Here is a 15,249-nt window from a genome sequence, read left to right on the forward strand (position 1 = left end):
CCAGTAGCTCCGATGTCTGAGGGCAGGAGAAGATGGTCATCCCGGCTCAACAAGAAAGAAAATATTTATCCTTCCTTTGCCTTTTTCTATTTGGGCCCCCAGTGGATTAGATGATACCCACTTGCATTGATGAGGGCTGATCTCCACTCAGTCAACTGAATCAAATGCTAACTGTCTCCAGAAACACCCTCACAGACACACCCAGAAGTAATGTTTTGCCAGTTACCTGGACATCCCTCAGGACAGTCCAATTAACACATAAAATTAGCCATCACACTCCTAGATAAGAATCAGAGTCAAACTTTATAATCCATACATTTATCCCTTTACTCAATCATTCAACAAACATCTACTAAGTGCTTTCTGTGAGCCACCCGTTGGAATAGCTACAGAAAATCATTGGAAAAGAGTAAAATAGCACTTGGTAACCTGGCTTACCAGACCCCAAAAAATATGCAGCCTCTAGATAAAAACCACAACCATGGTGTTTTTTGTTGGGGGGCTGACTGATTAACATCTGTTTCTCCACTTAGATCCTAAGTTATGCACAAGTCATGCTTGCCACTCAATGTCCAATGCCCAGTACAGTGCCTGGCTCATGGTAGGCACAATAAATACATAATAAACAGTGCAAGCCTGAAGAATACATTATTTTTATACTAATACAAACATGAATATGAAATTACAGATGCAAGTCAAATTTTACATGCATTTTTTTAAATATTTTTTTAATTTTTTTTTTAACATTTATTTATTTTTGAGACAGAGAGAGACAAAGCATGAATGGGGGAGGGTCAGGGAGAGGGAGACACAGAATCTGAAACAGGCTTCAGGCTCTGAGCTGTCAGCACAGACACATGGGGCTCGAACTCACGGACCGCGAGATCATGACCTGAGCCGAAGTCGGCTGCTTAACCAACTGAGCCATCCAGGCGCCCCTACATGCATTTTTAAGATGAAAATTTTGGGGCAAAAGTGAGGAGGCACGAACAGGTGGAGCCTAGAGTTTTTTTAGGGCAGCGAAACTCCTCTGTATATGGTGGATACATGTCATTGTAAATTTGCCCAAAACCATAAAATGTACAAAGTCAAAAGTAAATGCTAATGTAAATCCTGGAATCTGGGTGATAATGATGTGTCAATGTAGATTCATCGATTGTAACAAATGTACCACTCTGTGAGAGGTGTTGATAGTAAGGGAGGCTGTGCATGTGTGGGAGCAGGGGGTATATGGGAAATGTGTCTATCCTCCTCTCAATTCAGCTGTGAACCCAAAATGGCTCTAAAACGCAAACACAAAAAAACTTCCGGGCAAGTTTGTGGTCTGGGTAGGTGTGTCTAGAACATGTTCCCTCTCCCAGGAGAGTTTCTGGAGCACCAGCAAAGCCATTATACCAACTGGGAAGGACTTGCACCCCTACCCCCACCCCCAGACCAGTGGCTGGGCCCCCTGCTAGCCATCTCGTCCTCTCATTCCTCTCCACATCCAGACCCCAGAACTGGGAGATCAGCACAACACTGGGTTTCCAGGCACATACAATCCCACCAGCAATCCTGCCCTGACGCAGTTAGTTCAACTGAGCAAGTTTGGAGTTTCCTAAAGGAACTTTTGCAGAGAAGTGAAATTGAAAAGATAGCGTGAGACTGGTCCCAGAGTTCTAATTGGTACAGGACCTCCTGAGGCCAGGTTGGGGTAGATAAGCCTTGAGGGACTTCAGAGAATGGGGAAGCTGCTGTGCATGAAGAGAGAGGGAAGAAATGAGTTGTTTGGCCACTGAAAGAAAAGGGGAGAGATATGTAAAGGAGCAAGAGAGCCCAAAAGATGGAGAGGTGGGGACTAAATGGAACCCAGCACAGGTGGGGTCACTAAAGAACATTATCTGAAAGGAGATGCCTCATGTTCTGGACGCCCTTCTGCAAAGTAATGTTTACTTATTTTTGACAGAGAGAGAGACAGAACATGAGCAGAAGTGGGGCAGAGAGGGAGGGAGACACAGAATCCGAAGCAGGCTCCAGGCTCTGAGCTGTCAGCACAGAGCCCGACATGGGGCTCGGGCCCACGAACCGTGAGATCATGACCTGAGCTGCAGTCGGGCGCTTAACCGACTGAGCCACCCAGGAGCCCCTCTTCAGCCAAGTAAAACCCTCCTCCACCTCTTGGCCGCCTCCGGCCCACCTCACTGCGCACTCCCAAATCTCCAGGAGGGTCTACAAAACTCCCCAGGATTTGGGCAGATGTGTATGAAAATCAAGCATGGCGTGGAGTTCTATGTCCTCAGAAAGCAAGCACACCCCTCCCCCAGTGTGCTTCCTCCACCTACAGATAGGCAAACATGAAAGGGACAGCTTTAAACATCCAAAGGGCCATGAAAATGGAAGGTTTCCATCCATATTACCTGGCTCTAAAGAAAGGGGAAGCCCCCAGTTGAAAACCTAAAGCAAAAGCACCAAAATAGAAAAGCATAAAAGGAACAAGTTGACAGAACACAGATGTTTTTGCTTTGACTGACTCAGGTTAATCTTAGATACACAGACCATGCTTCCCCTCCTGTCCCATGGTCTTGAGCTGATGTGCTGGTTCACCTTGAAGGCTGGCTTCAGGCTTGAGCAAAGACTGTCCTCCTGCCCTAGGCTACCTGACCCACGTCTGGCTCAGTGCTACAAGCACCCTCTGATGACGGGTCTGGTCACGTTACAACGCTGCCTCCTACATGTCAACTCCCCTCTGTTGGCGGGAGGCTCCATTCTTTTACAGATTCACAGCCCATAAGTCCAGATGACCTTCCAGGAAGCTCCTTTCCAGGACCGAAGGCCATGTCTGGCTGAGTGAAAGGCAGCAAACAGAGTTTGGAGTAAGCTGTACCCTGCCTCCATTGAATGTCCAACCCCTTCTCAGCCCTTGGTACAAAATTCACCAACTTCCCCCACCTGATCCATGACTGATCTACCACTTCCCTTCACACACACAAAATGAGATGATTAACAATTAAAAAATGCTTTCTACGTTTAGTCACAAACACACACATCAATTAGAGGAGGTCTTCTCATCCACACATAACTCTAGATAAACAAACAAGGATGAAAAGCGCACACTCGTAAACATCTGGAGGAAACAAAGGATTTCATGCCTTACCATGGATCTCTAAAATCTGAAGGCCTTCTCAAGCAAATGCAGAATTTATGAAAAATAAAAACACTTCTTTAAAGGTTAGTTAATTTTTGAAAGTTGCTCACCGGCTATCGATAGCAAATGAGCCAATGTTTCTAAATTGATAGAGAAGTTAGACCATTCTCCATGGCCCATCTCAGTGATATTAAAATGAGCCCGAGCAACGTGTATGCATTTAAATGGGAACAGTTTACTCTTCTCCTTCCCTTCATTCGGATTATGGCCGATCATTGAGAAACCCTAAATTGGGGTACGTCCCTAATGTCACTCTTCCTATTGGACAGTGAGTATTCACTGCTGGTGGCATAGGGCTGCCTTTTCACAGAGACCTAAGTCAGTAAGTCTGCCCGGAGGGGAAATTTAGCACCTAAGACAAAAATGCCCTGAAACATTCCATGAGAGCCCAAAGTCTGAGACCCGAAGTAGACTCATCGATTCTCCTACCTCAGACCCTCTTTGCGAGCTTCTCAGCAGCCTTGGAGTAGGTCCAGGGGACCATGTGGCGCCGAAGGTGATGACTATAATCTCAGAAAACGAGACAGGAAGAACACTGGACTGAGTCAGGAGGCTTAGCTGCTTACGTGCATGTGACTTTGGAAAATCGCCCAGCCTTTCCTTGGTTTTGTCATCCGGAAAAAGCCTACCTCACAGGGCTGCTAAGAGGCTCCAAGTAGAAAACGTTGAGGGTGAGAATATGTTGTAAACTGTAAGAAGCCATATGAGTGCAAACATGCTTACGTGTATTGCCAGTGCTTTGATTTGGAGCAGGCTGTTTACTGAGCTTGCTCTGTGCTGGGCACTCAATGCTGTACAGGTACTAACTCCCTTCCATGGATGGAATTGTGTCCCCCCAAATTTCATACGTTGAAGCCCTAATCCCCAGTGGCACAGTATTTGCAAATGGAGCCTTTGGGAAGTAATTAGCTTTAGATGGGGTCACTCATGAAATAAGAAGAGACACTAGTGAGGTTGCCTCCTGTCTCTCTCCACCTGTCCTCACGGAGGAAAGGCCATGTGAGGACACAGCAAGAAGGCAAAAGCATTTGCAACCCACTGAGAAAGCCCTCACCAGACGCCAACCCTGCAGGCACCTTGAGCTTGGACTTTCAGCCTCCAGAACTGTGAGAAGCAAAGTCCTGTTCTTTAAGCCACCCTGTCTATCGTGTTTTGTTACGGCAGCTCAAGCTGACTAAGACATTCCCTTGATCTCCTAACAACCCTGAGATCACCTCTATCATCACTGCCATTCTACAGATGAGGGAAAAGGAATCTAGAGAATTGAATAAACTTGTCCAAGGCCAAGGCCACCAACTGGGAAGTGGTGGAACCAGGATTATGAATTCATGGCAGAGACTACCTGGAGCTCACCGAAACCATTTCTTCTTCCTGGGCACACAGCTAAACCATGTTTCCCAGCCCTGGTACCGGGAGAGTTCTCCTCAGTGGAATGTATGTGAAAGCATTGTATACTGCTCATAAGCCAGGGTGGTGTAGAGGACATGGACTTTTCCACCATTTTCTCCCTTTCCTTTGGCAGGGAACTCAGAGTCCATGTGTAGGAGATGGCCCTGTGACAAGAAGGGAGCAGCCTGGGTCCCTCAGTGACATCATGAAGGAGAGCACCTTCCCCCAACCCTCACTGGTCTCCAACTGTAATAGGAGATGAACTAATGTTAGAAGAAGAAGAAGAAGAAGAAGAAGAAGAAGAAGAAGGGGAAGAAAGAGAAAGAGAGAAAGAGGAAGAAAGAAAGAAAGAAAGAAAGAAAGAAAGAAAGAAAAGGATGAAAGAAGGATGAAAGAAGGAAGAAAGAGAAAAAAGAAAAAGAAAGAAAGAAAGAAAGAAAAAGAAAGAAAGAAAGAAAGAAAGAGGAAGGAAGGAAGGAAGGAAGGAAGGAAGGAAGGAAGAAAGAAAGAAAGAAAGAAAGAAAGAAAGAAAGAAAGAAAGAAATTAACTGCTGTTGGGATAGGTCTATTTGTTATAGAAGCTCATATTACCTCAGGTGAATTCTAATTATATAAGGTGAATTCTAAACACCAAGGTAACTAAACCAGTATTTTATATAAAAATGATGAAGATACTTGTTTGTAATGTAAAAACCTGAATACCACCTCTGATTGTAAACCAGGAAACAACACAAAGATACTTTTTTTTTTAATATTTAAATTTTATTTAAATCCAAGTTAATTAACACATAGTGTAATAATGATTTCAGGAGTAGAATTTAGTGATTCATCACTTACATATAACACCCAGTGCTCATCCCAACAAGTGCCCTCCTTAATATCCCTTGCCCATTTAGCCCATCCCCCCAGCCAACACCCCTCCAGCAACCTTCTGTTTGTTCTCTGGGTTTAAAAGCCTCTCATGGTTTGCTCCCTTTCTTTTTATTTTATTTTTCCTTCCCTTCCCCTACGTTCCCATGTTTTGTTTCTTAAATTCTACATATGAGTGAAATCATATGATACTTTTAAAAGGAATATAGGAAAGCTCATTCACTGTGGCATTTGTCTTCAAGGAAATTTATTCTGATTACTAACACTCGTGCAACCTAATCCACTACGCTCTACAGCAAAGTTTCCTTTTAACTTTCAGGAGCCAGCATATCCCCTGTCCCTTAAGAGACTGTCAATTAACATTTGTTGAGAATGACTGGCCTTTGCTCCCTCATTGCTTTCTGCTCACTACACATACAGTCCAGAATGTCCCCAGGTTTTTCTCTGGGGACTCTTCTGGGAAAGTCCAAAGCAGCCCTGTACACTACGACAGTGTTACAGGCTGGCCTGTATCCCTCCAAAATTCCTATGTTGAAGTCCTAACGCCCAGGACCTCAGAATGTGACTGTGTTTGGAGATAGGGCCTTTAAAGAGGTGATTATGTTAAATGATTCTATTAGGGGTGGGCCTAATCCAACATGACTGTTGTCCTTGTAAGGAAAGGAGATTAGGACACAAAAAGAAACACCAGGGATTGTGTGTGCAAAGAAAAAAAAAAAAAGATGTATTTGAACCCATCGTTTAAGTATAGTTTTTGTGGAGTTGTTTTCAACTTAGATTATGTTTTGGTTCATATAGTTCTAAGACCAGAACTTTATTCCAATGTGATATTAAGAAATATTTCAAAAACAACAAAACTGGAAGAATTTTACAGTGAATTTTATGATGAACACTGATATGTATACCCAGTATACTACCATTAATATTTTACTGCATTCACGCACATTTATCCACTTTTGCTCCCCTCCTTCAATTTCTCCATCCTTCCATCATCCTAATGCATTTCAAAGTAAGTTGCAGGTATCTGTAACTTCCCTTTCAGCATCTACATCACTAACCAGAATCCAGTATTTGTTTTCAGTGGTTTCTTTTCATGTAAAATGTATCAACAATGAGGAAACTCACAAAGCTGAAGTGTATATTCCCCCAGTGTTGACAAGGATATACATCTGCTGTTCTGTGAAAAGGAAGTATATTCAAAAAGATTTCCAAAGGCCAAAGGATCCCCGTGACCAAAGAAAAAGGCTGACAAATGTATTGAGGCAAGAAATGATCTGTTTAGGGAACTTAGGAAAGACACGTGTCTTGCGTGGATGCAAGACTAGTAGACTTCTGCAATCCCACCTCCCTGAAAATCTACTTTTTATAGCCCTTAGAAGCTGGGAGCCCTTCCTGGGAGACCACTCAAAAAGAGAATGTTTAGGAATAGGTGTGCGTCACAGTCTTCTCTCCAGGGAAGAACATGGATATTATGCCCTGACGGTGTGCTTGAGGGTGTGCTTAAGTGTGTGGTTAAACAAAAAGAAAAAATGGGGGGAGGGCGGGTTGAGCTCGAGAGGTTTCAAGGTCAAGAAGGTGGCAGATTTGTCCAAGATGGCGTCAGTCTTGCTCACACACCTGTGTGACCCAAACCCCTCTCAAGCTGTAGAACATAACCATCACTCCAGAAAGTGGTCAAGCCTCTTCTCAGTCAATTCCACTCTCACTATCCCCAGAGGCAACTACTGTAACTTTCATTCCACTATAGATTAGTTTTGCTTGCCTTAGAACTTCATTTGAAAGGAATCATACAGTATGCATTCTTTTGCTTACAGGTTCTTTCAGTCAGCATAATGCTTTCAAGACTGATCCTGTGGTTGGTTGAGTGTAACAATAAGTTGACCTCTTTTTCTGCTTGGGAAGTATGGTTAAATATACTGGGGCTTGTTGATTCATCCTCCTACAGATGCACACTTGGTCTGGTTCCAGTTTGGGGCTATTATGAATAAAACCACTACAAACACTCTTGTATGAGCATTTTTGTGGCCACGTATCTTCATTTCTCTTGAGTAAATACATAAAAATGGAATCATCGGGTCATAGGGTTAGGGCGTGTTTAGTTTTGTTTAAAAAAAAAAAAAGTGTCAGAGTGTTTCTTAAACCAAGGTGCCTGCACCCTTTTACTTTCCCACTAACGATGTCCAATTACCCCATTGCTCCGCGTCCTTGCCAACATTTGGTGTTGTCAGTGTTTTTAGGAAAACTAGACCTTCCTATATATCTGGCTCTGGACATTAGGAAATGGGAGGGGCTTGCCATCCCTAAGCATGTGTCAGTGGGCGCTGGGGTTGGTGCACTGTACAGGATCTAATTTAAATTTACTCCTCATAGCAACTTATTCAGAGGCTGAGAGAAGTGGAATAATTGTAGAACTGGGCTTCAAACCCAGGTTTTCCTGGCTCTTTTTTTTTCCCCCCAGCTTCATTAGAAACAAGAAGGTGTTGAAAAGGGAGACTCCTGTGCAAAGGAGTGTTTGTCAACCTTTTCCCATTAGTCAGAGCCCATCAGGAAGCTCAGAAGATTCCGGTTCACGTTGGAAGCTGATGCTTCTGGCCCTGTAGGTTTGGATGACTTGGGGACAGAGAATAAGGGGGGAAAGAAATCCTTCTCCAAACACTCACTTCCTTCCACCTGCTAGAGGTCTTAGGAAATAAAGCTCTCAGGCTCATAAAAGGCCTGAAGGAAGAATAAGGGGCCTAAAGAGACCTTCCGAAGGTCTTTTCTACATCCCTAAGCCTCTGGCAGAAGGAACCTCTGGGGCTACAGGGTTCTGGTTGCAGCTCTAATCCCAGTTAAAGTTCTGCCTTGCTTATATAATATCCTCCAAAATGGACTGGTTGACCCAGTGGGAGCCAATTATGTCCCTGGGAGCTTCCAGTTTTGAGGAAATATGTCATTGCTGGGATTTGGGATACAAATGGAGAGGAAATGGAATGCATGGAGCCCTGTCCATCCAGTCCCCACAATGGCATGAGGTAAATATAAATATCTTCATTAGCCAGATGAAGAATCTGAGGGTCAGAGGCTCTGAGTCACTTATCTAAAGTCATACATGGCAGATTCCAAACGTCTTCCACCTCCCAGAGGAAAGGATTGATGCAGGGGCTGTAGAATCACAGACCTGGAGCTGAAGGACTGACAGAACCCTCTCCATAACCCGCCAGACGTCCGTGAGAATCCACACTATGGTGAAATTCTCAACAAGACGGCCTCAGCTTCTGCTGCACCCGCTCTGTGTTGAGACCCCCACCTCTGAGACAGAATGCTGAAGCGTGGGGATCTTGAGGGAAGGCAGTGCCTTCCAAGTGGTCTTAGTAGGGACTAGAGCCTGAAGCTGGCGGGGGAAGGAAGTTCCCCAGCAGACCCAGTAAAGGGAGAGTAATTCTTAGCAGAAAGTGTGCCATGGGATCCTGGGCACTTATTTCTACAGGTTACCTATTTGCATTTTAGCAATCTCCTAAGGACACAGTACCTTGGCCAGTAAAAAAGCCACTCTTTGTCCCTTCCTAAAATCCCATCACAGACTCTGTGGCTCACAGGTGTGTGAGTTGTGGCCTCTCTTATTGCCTGTTGAAGCAGGAGAAAGGCTGAGTCTGCGGGTTCACAGAGTGCTGTTATAAACGCTGCTCTGCTCCCAATAAATTGTCTCAAGTTGTCTTTGAGTCCCTTTTTCTTCATCTGTAAAAACTGTTCCTTTCATCACGCGGTGGTTGAGAATATTCTTTAAAAGGCATGTATTATATAATAGAGTGTACTACAGAATAGACAATTAACTGTTTTCTATTCTCCTTTCCTCTGGTCTTTGGCCAAATAGATGGTTAAAAAGAAAGTTAACTTGTTCTATTGTGTTAAATACGATCCTATTCCTTTGGGGATTGTGAAAAGACTTCCATGCTGTCACACTTTTGCCTTGGGCCTATGACCTTCTTGTCCAGCTGCTCTCCTTTTAAGTCCATTTGGGCAGGAAGGTTGGTCTGATCTTGGAAGACCCTTGCAACTCTAAGCCTGCAGGCGAATTTGAACTAACAGGTTTGAGCACTAACTGGGAGGAAAAGAAAGATAGGGAGGGGATTCACTCATCACTGTTGAGCCAACACCTGGGAGAAGGAACTGAGACCATGACCACTGCTAAAATTGTTACCCGAACCTGGTTTTTCCCCTTGGTGGATTTTGGGCCTCAAGTCACAACCAAGCCAAAGAATAGGAAAAGGAAGGGTCTTGCTTGCAACAAATACAGAAGAACACCTAGGATCTTTCCCAAATCAGTGTCTGCTCGAACAACAGTTCTGGGGAAGTGTTTTTTTTGTTTTTTGTTTTTTTTAATTTTTTTAACGTTTATTTCTTTCTGAGAGAGAGAGTGAGAGACAGAGCATGAGCGGGGGAGGGCAGAGAGAGAGAGGGAGACACAGAATCTGAAGCAGCCTCCAGGCTCCGAGCTGTCAGCACAGAGTCCGATGCAGGGCTTGAACTCACAAACCTCAAGATCATGACTTGAGCCGAAGTCAGAGGCTTGACCGACTGAAACACCCAGACACCCCCAGACCTGGGGAAGTTTTAAGCTAAGGGTGCATACATATTCACAAACGGGTTTGTGTAATGGGAATACAGCATGAGGCTGGGCCAAAGGTCATCTTAAAGCGAAGGAGTCCATGTCAAAATCACTAGGGCCAGCAAGGGTCAGCATTATCAGTTCTCTGACTCCAGCTGGTCTGGTATTTGAGTGCTCATAGGGGTTTAGATCCTGTGAAGATAACTCACCAGTGCTCAGTGTGTGTCAGGTCAATTTTCACTTCTGAATATGATTAGGCTACCTGCTGACCTGCCAGTGGCTGTTTGTTCTTACATTCTTTCACAAGACAGCTGGAGGCCTAAAATGATTTTTCTTATGTCAAGAGAGCTATGTCTGCCTTTCTTCTTCTGGGGAACCCTAACTCCTTCTGCTTGCAATACCACCAGAAACCATTGCCAACTACTAAAGCACCCACTGAATAGCAACAGACCATTGGTGAAAAATCTTTCCACTACAGAGTCTAACTCCCCGGGGATTTAGAAGCCGGCAGAGAGAAGCCACAGGAAAACAAATTTACAAGCACTTACAAATAAAATGAAAATAAATCAGGCATTTCTTCAGAAAAAGGACTTCTTAAAAGACAGCCCAAAGGGGGCACCTTCGTCGCTCAGTTAAGCATCCAACTCTTTTTTTTTATGAATATAATTTATCATTAAATTGGCTTACATACAACACTCAGTGCTCATCCCAAGTGCCCTCCTCTGTGCCCATCACTCATTTTCCCCTCTCTCCCCATCCCCCTCCTATCAGGTTGTTCTCTGTATTTAAGAGTCTCTTGTGGTTTGCCTCCCTCCCTCTCTGTTTGTAACTATTTGTTTCCCCTTCCCCTCCCCCATGGTCTTCTGTTAAATTTCTCAAGATGAACACATGAATGAAAACATATGCTATCTGTCCTCTGACTGACTTATTTCACTCAGCATAATACCCTCCAGTTCCATCCACGTTGCTGCAAATGGCCAGAGTTCATTCTTTCTCATTGCTAAGTAGTATTCCATTGTACATATAAACCACATCTTCTTCATCCATTCGTCAGTTGATGGACATTTAGGTTCTTTCCATAATTTGGCTATTGTTGAAAGTGCTGCTATAAACACTGGGGTACATGTGCCCTTAAAGCATCTAACTCTTTTTTTTTTTTAACGTTTATTTATCGTTTATTTATTTTTGAGCCAGAGAGAGACAGAGCATGAATGGGGGAGGGTCAGAGAGAGGGAGACACAGAATCTGAAACAGGCTCCAGGCTCTGAGCTGTCAGCACAGAGCCCCACGCGGGGCTCGAACTCACAGACCGCGAGATCGTGACCTGAGCTGAAGTCGGACGCTTAACCGACTGAGCCACCCAGGCGCCCCTAAAGCATCTAACTCTTGATCTCAGATCTGGTCATGATGTCACAGTTTGTGAGATAGATCCCCATGTCAGCACAGGGCTTGTTTGGGAGTCTCTCTCCTCTCTCTGCCCCTTCCCACCCTCAAAATAAAGAAATAAATAAAAACATTTTTTAAAAGGGGGTGGCACCTGGATGGCTCAGTTGGTTAAGCTTCTAACTTTAGCTCAGGGCATGATCTCACGGATCGTGAGTTCGAGCCCCACATTGGGCTCTGCACTGGCAGCGCAGATCCCGCTTTGGATCCTCGGTACCCCTCCCTCTGCCCCTCCCCTGCTCGCTGTCAAAAATAAACAACATTAAAAAAAACAATAGGGGCGCCTGGGTGGCTCAGTCGGTTAAGCGTCCAACTTCAGCTCAGGTCACGATCTCACGGTCTGTGAGTTCGAGCCCCACGTTGGGCTCTGTGCTGACAGCTCAGAGCCTGGAGCCTGTTTCAGATTCTGTGTCTCCCTCTCTCTCTCTGCCCCTTCCCCACTCATGCTCTGTCTCTCTCTGTCTCAAAAATAAATTAAAAAAAAACATTAAAAAAAAGAAATTATTAAAGAAAAGAATAGTTTAAAAAAAAAAAGGACAGCCCCAAAAAGAAAAAATAAATTATTGCTACCTTAGCCTTTTCCTGTACTTCTCTCCTCAATTTTCTTTTATTTGGTAATAGGTGTATTGAGATATAAGTGACATACTATAATATTTATCCATTTGAAGGGTACAATTCAATAGCTTCTATATAATTTTATAAGATATTATAAATATAAATGTAAATTTGTATTTATATATAACATAATTTATATAACATATATTTATAAATAACATATATTTATAAATATATTATTTACTATAATAATATAATAATATAAATAGGGGCACCTGGGTGGCTCAGTCGGTTAAACGTCCAACTCTTGATTTCGTCTCAGGTCATGATTTCACGGTTCATGAGCTTGAACCCCATATTGGGCTCCACACTGACAGTGTAGAGCCTGCTTCAGATTCTCTCTCTCTCTGTCTCTTTCTCTCTCTCTCCCTCTGTCCCTCCTCCACTCTCTCTCTTTCTCAAAATAAATAAACTTAAAAATGTATAAATACTATCTATAAATAGATAAACATAATAAATAAAAGTATAAAACCATCATCACAATCAATTTTAGAACACTTTTATCGCTCTGAAAAGAAATCCTGTATCTTTTATCTTTCACCCCCAAATCTCCTATTTCAGCCTCAATCACGAATCTGTCTACTCTATACATAGAGTGGCCTATTCTGGACATGTCATATAAATAGAATTAATAACTATGTGGCCTTTGTGACTGGTTTCTTTCACTTAGCATAAATGTTTTGAAAGTTTATTCATGTTGTAGCATACACAAGTGTTTCATTCCTTTTTGTGAATGAAAAATGTTCCATTGTATGTGTGTATGACATTTTGCTCATCAGTGGATGGACACTGGATTTTTCCATCTTTTGACTACTGTATATAATGCTGCAATCAACACGGAGCACAAATTTTTGTGAAGACATATGTTTTCATGTCTTTTGAGTATATACCTAGGCCTCTTTTCCAGAGGTTCAGCAGGCGAATGGCTTCTGCCTATACAGGCCCAGGCCCTTATAAGCTCTGAGGGGTATTCCCTGAGCCTGACCTCAAACCTGGCAGATTAAGATTCAAGGCCCACTTCATTCACTGATACAGTCACTCAGTAAATATTTATTGATTCTGTACCAGGTGCCAGGCACTCTGTGACATGCTGGGGATGCAGAAAGAACAACATAGCATTAAACAGCAAAATTCAACCAAGTTAATGTAAAGATCTAATTGGCTTTATTAAGCAATTTGTGAATTGACCAGCACCCCCCATGTAGCAAGTAAGGAGGGCTCCAAGGAGCTGTACAACATGGAAAGTTTTTGTGGGAAAGAGGTTGGGGCAAAAAGTTATAGCAAAAGAAGACCGTTCCAGGCACCGCTGCCTTCCCTTAGCGGGCAGGGGGTCTTATTAGGTGGGTAATGTCATCTTCCCAGGGGAGGGGAGGGGGCATGGAAAGGGCCTGTGGGACAGATGACCTCATTGATGCTGACCAGAAATTCCAGATAGATTAGTTTAAAATTCCACTCTTGGGTAGGTGGAACCTGCAGTTAAGTCTTGGTTTGCTGTCCTTGGGGCAAATGACTCCACTGTGGCCCTGTGGCTCTCTTTTTAACTATAGGCAAAAATGCTTGTCCTCACGGAGTTAAGATCCAGTGAGGGCAGCGGCGGGGAGAATAAACAAGTAAGTTATGTGCTGTGTTCCTTTCCCCGTGAAGCATTCCCAGATGTGGTAGGAAGGGTCAAATTCTACTCTGGTAGTACTTGTTTATCTCTTTTTTATTTCAAAAGTGATTTCTAGCTCTATAATGGCACCCATTGAAAACATCATACAAATGAGACAGTGCAAAGTACTGAGCACTCCTGTTACGATGAGAGATTTATCATATTTATCTGCGTGTCACCCCCATGTGGGCTTCCTTTTATGAGCTCCATTATGGGGTTTGAAAATGACTGACACCATGTGGAAAGTGACATGTCAAAATGATGAGGGAGCATAAGGCAGGCTGAGAGCAAAGCACAAGCCAGCACACCTGCCGCCCCCAGGTGGGATATGTATGATATTCCCTGGACACTCCCAGCTACCCAAAAAGGACAAAAAACAAAAAAACGACAGCAACAAAAAAACCCTACAAATTGTTAAACTGAAAAAAATCTCCACTAGTTTACCAGAAAAAGGCAATCTCATCAATAGCCTACTGTCCGGGGTGCCTGGGTGGCTCAGTCGGTTGGGCATCCGACTTCGGCTCAGGTCATGATCTCACGGTTTGTGAGTTCGAGTCCTGCGTCGGGCTCTGTGCTGACAGCTCGGAGCCCGGAGGCTGCTTCGGATTCTGTGTCTCCCTCTCCCTCTGCCCCTCCCCTGCTCATGCTCTGTCTCTCTCTGTCTCAAAAAAATAAAAATAAAAATAAAAAATAAAAAAAAACAAAATAAAAAAAAATTAATAGCCTACTGTCCAGGAACTCCATACTGTCTTGATGTTAATGCTTTGCTAGAGGGAAAAACAACCTTAGCTGGACAATAGCTAGGCCTCCAGTAATCTGTGAGTCTTTAGCATAAGAAAATCTCTTCAGAAACTTCCGTTTTGACTTTGCCCCACCTCCATAGTATGTAACCAGCCACTCTTCACAACCCCGGTGCAACTCTTTCTGCCCACAGGTCCTGTCCCTGTGCTTTAATAAAATCACCTTTCTGCACCAAATATGTCTTCAAGAATTCTTTCTTGACCATCAGCTCCAAACCGCACCATCACCCCCAAACCCCATCAAAAACACTGATTTGCAGTCTAGAGTCCCTGGTTCTCAAGATATGACTGGGGAAGCTTGCAGTGGGACCACCTTGGTGGCCAGTCTTCTTCCCCACTATTGTGAGTTCCTCAGCTATCCCACTCAATTGAAGGTTTAGTAACCCTGGGTGGACCCTGAGACTTCCTTCCTTCCACTCCGATCTTTAATGGGGACCAAACAGGTAGAAGTATATGTGTCCAGATGGTTCTCTCTGATGGGCCCTGGCAGGCACAGGGACTGACAGCTGGAGGCCAGGCATCCCCAAGATGCGGCAGCTATCAGCTAGGACCTCTTGGGGACAAGATCTACAGACCTAGAGTTTTCTAATTATCAGAAGCACCTAGATAATACTGGACTTTCCTGAGCCTCTCGAATAAAATCGAGACAATACCGACCTAGCAAAGTCATCAAAAGGATGAGAAGCACTGGGATTCATGGAGGGGGTGG

The sequence above is a fragment of the Lynx rufus genome, unplaced genomic scaffold (genome assembly GCF_022079265.1).
Source record: "Lynx rufus isolate CCGP_SWC_20201006 ecotype Redwood Valley unplaced genomic scaffold, mLynRuf1.p SCAF_3, whole genome shotgun sequence".
Lineage (NCBI taxonomy): Eukaryota > Metazoa > Chordata > Mammalia > Carnivora > Felidae > Lynx > Lynx rufus.